We start from the raw sequence: 6326 nt of genomic DNA, 5'->3' as shown, positions 1-6326 counted from the left end.
AGTATCCATCGTTCTGAAAATCCATATAGCAGCATCTTCAGCATGTTTCTCATTGCTTTCTACAAGTCCTTTAGAAATTTGCAATTCATTGGCCCTGTTTGGATCCCAGGGCTAGAGCTACTTTGAGCTACTTGGGGCTGAACTAATTCTTGAAGTATCCAAACACATGGGCTAGTTTGAGTTAGATTGGAACTAACCCACCAAAAAAACTATCCTTGTGAAGGGGTGCTAATTGGAGCTAGTTGTGGTGGGGCCCTAAAAATATTCTTTTTCTAGAGTCAAATGATTGAAAAAAGTGCATTTATTTTCAAACTTACCCTCTCATCCAAACACCACCAAAGGCTAGAGTTAGTTTAAGGTTAGTCTAGAGTTAGAAAATAACTCTAACCTCTAACCAGGTTAGAGTATCCAAACAGGGCCATTGTTCTCTTTCTCCATTTTCTGCTTTTCTAACATCTCCTCCTTGAGTTGCATCTCCTTCTCTAGCTCTGACAAACTAACATGTTGCTGCTGTTTCTCTCTGTCCCCCTCAGCAGTCATGTCAACATCCTGCATACTTCTAGAACTCGGCCCCACATCAGTTTCACCGTTTCTGTTCTTCTTTGCAGTTCTGTCCTCAGATCTTTTATGCATACTATCCTCAGCTCCAACACTTGGCCTAACCTCTATGCGTGAATTTATAATTGTGCGCAAATTGACCAGTAGTACCACCTAGCAGAGGGATCTGACTGTGCCAGGGTTGTAGGTGAGGGGGATGCAAACCGTGCGGAGGTCCCTGCTGCCGCGAGCTGCAGCCGTGGTCGAATCCAAACAGAGTACCGCTTCTAAGAAGAGGGAAGGAAGGATCAACGGCGACCTCGTATCTCACTCCTTCAGCCGGATGCCGGAATATGCGTATTGGCTTGGAAACCTGAAAGTCTGTTTGCCTGAAAGATAACAGGGAAGAAAGCGAAAGATAGTACTCCCTGAGTGTATCATTCAGAAAGAGGCTCATGATCCCTGTGTGTATTATGTTGGCCATTATCTGAAGCAAAAGTTATTGCGCTGTTAAATTCGTGTGCTCAGTAGGAACATAGCAGATGGAGGTTTGAGTTTGACTGTAGCTCATCTCGCGACGATCTTTTGCAAATCAAGCATACTATTGCTGAACATTATCATGTCCAAATCTTCATAAGAAGCCGGTTTAATTAGGCCCTAAGCAAAAATTGTTAGGGCATTTTGCGGTGAGCGTGGATCGAACACGCGACCTTCAGATCTTCAGTCTGACGCTCTCCCAACTGAGCAATCCCCGCTGTGTGAAATTTTCATCTCAGAATAATTATAAAACTTATAGCTCCAAAAGTTTTGACAGCCGGATTACACCACTGTTTTTCTCCCGAGGAAAACAGATGCTTAACTATACTAAACGTTTTGAAGGGCCTGAAAATTGCCTTATACTCCCTCCGTTCCTAAATATTTGTCTTTCTAGATATTTCAACAAATGACTACATACGAAGCAAAATGAGTGAATCTACACTCTAAAATATGTCTACATACATCCGTATGTGGTAGTTCATTTGAAATGTCTAGAAAGACAAATATTTAGGAACGAAGGGAGTATTACCCTACCTATCGGGGTTTGGTGCAACAGTGGCGTCAGAGGACGACTATTTGTTGGCAGGGGCGAACGATGAGCGATCAAGGAGTTAGGACGAGCACACAGTAGGTTTACCGAGGCTTTGCCTTACAAGTTGTCGGTATTATCATATTTTTACATTTACATACGTTCTTAGATCATGAAAATACCATAGAACTCCCTACTGAATGGTTACTTGGGGTTGTCAAACGTTCCCGAAACTGGAGATCATAAAGATAACTTATGTGTAGACTGAAAAAGTATGTCAAGATGTTGAGGATTAAATATATATCGAGGCATCTTACAAATTTCATGTTTACCCAATTCTAAGCCAGCCTATGTGTACAAAAGAAAGCTCCTAAATATCGATGTCGCTTCATGCTACCACCACAAGAAGAGTCGATTGCACGATGGCAACCACATAGCCCCAAGGTGTGAGTGTCTCCCAAGACCGGACACCAGGGATGACAGTGGAATATGCAAGTAAACACATACTTCCAAATCACATTTGCCAAAGAGTTGGCCCTAGCCGCCATCATGGACAAATTTCTTGTCCACTTGCCTCTGGTTGCCATCTTGGTGTTTAGAGGTGGGCGCCTTCATTCTTGAAGACTTCGTCAACATCTAATGATAGTCGTGGTGTTTTACGAATAAATTTACTCCGGTTCTCTGTGGCAGTGTCATGGATCCACAGAGGTATCGTCCTTACGGATTCGATTATTCAAATTTGATGAATTTATGTGCCATGTTGTTTCTGTTGGTTTGGTTCTTTTCTTGGTGTTATGGTCAAGATTTCTAGAGGATCCTCCTGACGTCCATAGCTCACAACATCCCATCTTTTTGGATGAACGGTTCAAGAGATTTTAGAAACCACTTCATCGACAATCAAGTTCGTGCTGGACGAGTCGCAATATTGCTGCTTCAATTCAACTGTAGTCTTGGTAGTTTTTTGTCTTGCAAAGATCAATACTAGAAAAAGATCTTTACAAGAGATTTTGTGGTCTCTTAGATCGTGAGTCCAAAGTAATGCATCCATAATGATTGAGTATTAATAAAGTTCGAAAAAATTGCCCCTTCCATCCCGTTTGATCGTGTGTCGGCAGCCAACCTTCGCCCTCCTCCGGTTCCTAGCAGAAGCGGCTATTGCGGAAAGCACCAGAACTAAAAAGAAAGAGCGACCTGCAACAGTTTGATTTGGGGAAGCAACCAAGGCGTCACCGCTCTTTTGGCCGTAGGCAGCCACATCGAAATTGGTTCTGATCTCGTTTCACTTCCTGTAAGAAAAGAGAAAATGTCCTTTCTTTGGGTGGTGCTGAGTACTAAGGCCAACTCTAACTCCCGACCCACATGAATGCATATTTTATCAATTGTTTGTCCGTTTGGGTTGCCAGGAGGGTAGTGCATCCAACGGGGTGACTCATTTGGTCCACCCATTCATTTTTTACTCAAATTGTCATTCACAACCAAATAACAACTGAATGAAACATTACAAATTATTAAACAAATAGAGTCACGTAGTTTACAACGAAATAAATAAAAATCACATAGTTTACAACCAAATTAACTTAAAATTGTAATAATACTCTCTCTATAAATAATATAAGTACCTTTTAGATCACTATAATACATTGAAAGAAAAAAGTAGATACAACTATTGGTTTCTCATGTGATTCCACATATGCTTAACCAAGTCATGTCGAAGTTGAACGTGAGTTGTCACTTCAGTCTCATGCTCAACGTTTTCACCCTCGTAACCCCCCTAGTTATATATGATGTCATCACGCTCATCCTCTACGATCATGATGTGTATGATCGCACAAGCAGTCTTCACATCTCACATAGTCTGGATGCTTCATGTTCTAACAGGGTGCCGAACAATAGCTCATCGAGAGGAGCACACCAAAACCACACTTCACGTCCTTCCTAACACACTCTTGTTTTGGGGAAACTTGCCTTCTTCTCTCCATTGAGGATAGATACCATCAGCTAGATATTATCCCTTTTTGTACTGGTGGTCATCGATCTTAAAGTTGACTTTTGGGGAATTATCTTTTGAAAGCCTCGCAAACCCCGAGATTATGAGAACCTGCCATGCCAAAAAAGTGTCAAATTCATAGATGTTGTGTCGCCACAACTTAAAATATGACCGTGCAAGTTTCAACATGTCCCTTATCTTTTCCACGCCAAGCAAATAGATAGTTCTTCCACTCCCAGTTCATACAATCTATACTTCCAAGTTGTGACACCCTCGATTCAATCGTACACTAATCATACACGCAAATGTGTACGATCAAGATCAAGGACTCACGGGAAGATATCACAACACAACTCTAGACACAAATTAAAATAATACAAACTTTATATTACAAGCCAGGGGCCTCGAGGGCTCGAATACATAAGCTCGAAAACACAAGAGTCAGCGGAAGCAACAATATCTGAGTACAGACATAAGTTAGACAAGTTTGCCTTAAGAAGGCTAGCATAAAAGCAACATCGATCGAAAAGGCAAGGCCTCCTGCCTGGGAGCCTCCTAACTACTCCTGGTCATCGACGGTCTCCGTCACGTGGTAGAAGACGCCCTTGGTGTAGTAGCCGTCGTCAGAGGTGGCATCTGGCTCCTGGACTCCACCATCTGGTTGCAACAACCAGAAAGAAGAAAGAAAGAGGGAAAAGGGGGAGCAAAGCAACCGTGAGTACTCATCCAAAGTACTCGCAAGCAAGGATCTACACTACATATGCAACATTATCAAAGGAAGGCTGTATATGTGGACTGGGCTACAGAAATGCCAGAATAGAGAGAAGGCCTAGTCCTATCGAAGACTAGCATCTTCTGGAAACCACCATCTTGCAGCAAACAGGAGGGAGTAGAGTAGCATAAAGTAAAGTGGTAGTAGTGTTATCAACCTCGGCCAGAGATCCTTTCTCGACTCCCTGCGAGAAAGCAATCCCAGAGCCATACTATCCAATTATCACCTCATCACAATCCAATTCTCATCACAAGTATCCAGTTCTAGTTGTATCGATCGGGATACAACTCCAAGTGTCCGTTACCGTAGGACAGGCTATCGATAGATGTTTTCTTCCCTGCAGGGGTGCACCAACTTACCCACCACGCTCGATTAACTCCGGCCGGGCACACTTTCCTGGGTCATGCCCGGCCTCGGCCAAACAATACGCCGCAACCCGACCTAGACTTAACAGAGAGGTCAGCACGCCGGACTAAACCTATGCCCCCGGGGTCATGGGCCATCTCCCCGGAAACTCCTGCACGTTGCGTACGCGGCCGGTGAGCAGACCTAGCTACCTCCTTCAACAAGGCAGGCGCTTACGCAGTCCAACCCGGCGCGCGCCACTCAGTCGCTGACGTCTATTAAGCTTCGGCTGATGCATACGACGCAGAACGCCCATACTATGCCCACGTGATGGTTAGTGCTATCAGGCCAGAGGCCCCTCGGATCAAATATCCAAATCGTAGTGGATTAGGAACGCGCGGTAACAAGCAGAGACTCACGAAAGATGTGACCCCATTGCCCCGTCTCGAGGACTTGCGGCAAGGGCTAAGAATGCCCGGCCACGCCTCGTAATTATCTCACGGGCACCTTCCAGGTCAACCCGACTCCTCATCACTCGCAATTATGCTCGCGCGGGCACCCCTCAGGGTCGACCCGTCTTTAGTAACATGGTTCAGTGTAAAGTCATAGTAACCATAGTAACTGTGTGTTTAAACATCAAGGGGAAAACCCGAGGAATCACCCCCGGTGAATTCCACTCAAAGTAATCATCAAGGTGAATGTAAGAGGAATCACCCCCGAGGTTCACACTTGAGGGGTTGCACGACAGAGTCATATCGGAAGTGGTTAAGGTGGAATCACCCTCGATGACCACGACCGAATAGCTACACTACAGGGTTAACATCAGAAGTGTTGTAGAGGTCTCACCCTCGGCACTCGATAGTAACCCAGCAGTGTCGAACAACTAAGGGGAAAGTGATGTGCGGTGCCGGGGCCTGGTCTTCAATCCCGTTGATCGGGTCTTCAATGATGAAGCAGGGGCAACAAGGACAAGGTGGGGGTCACTGATGGATCACTAACCAACCTATACTAAGCAGTTTAGGATAAGCAGGTAAGGTACAACAGTAGATACAAAAGCAGGCTATGCATCAGAATAGGAGCAAACAATAACAGTAGCAAAATCTAATGCAAGCATGAGAGAATGGAATGGGCGATATCGGGATGATCAAAGGGGGGGGCTTGCCTGGTTGCTCTGGCAAGGAGGGGTCATTGTCGACGACGTAGTCAATCACCGGGGCATCAGCGGCCTCGGGGTCTACCGGAGAGAAGAGGGGGAAGAAACAGTAAATACATAGCAAACAGAGGTAACACTAAGCATGATATGACGATACGTAGCGCTAAGCGTGCTCTAACGCGGTACTACACGTTGCAGACAAGGGGGGAAACATCCGAGGGTGAATTCCCGACGTTAGGTGGATTCCGGACAAAGGAAAAGAGGGGGAAAGTTCCATGTTCAGCATGGTACGGGCATGTGACAGATGAACGGACCACGTATTCGGATTCGTTGGATTTTTCTGAGCAACTTACATATAGAAAACATTTTCATCCGAGTTACGGTTTATTTTCTATGAATTTTTAAAGTTTTATTAATATTCAGAAATTATTTAAATTAACAGAAAAGGAATATGACGTCAGCATGA

The 6326-nt window shown here is 44.6% G+C and overlaps 1 non-coding gene across 1 annotated transcript; it reads right to left on the bottom strand.

Annotated features, from left to right (window-relative positions):
- Window positions 1–1219: 1219 nt before the first annotated feature.
- On the bottom strand, window positions 1220–1292 carry TRNAF-GAA. Its single transcript has one exon. It is a non-coding gene; the product is annotated as a tRNA-Phe (tRNA).
- Between the last annotated feature and the right edge of the window lie 5034 nt (window positions 1293–6326).

This window comes from Triticum dicoccoides, chromosome 5A (genome assembly GCF_002162155.2).
Source record: "Triticum dicoccoides isolate Atlit2015 ecotype Zavitan chromosome 5A, WEW_v2.0, whole genome shotgun sequence".
Classification (NCBI taxonomy): domain Eukaryota; kingdom Viridiplantae; phylum Streptophyta; class Magnoliopsida; order Poales; family Poaceae; genus Triticum; species Triticum dicoccoides.
This window is presented reverse-complemented; position numbering and strand designations above follow the sequence as displayed.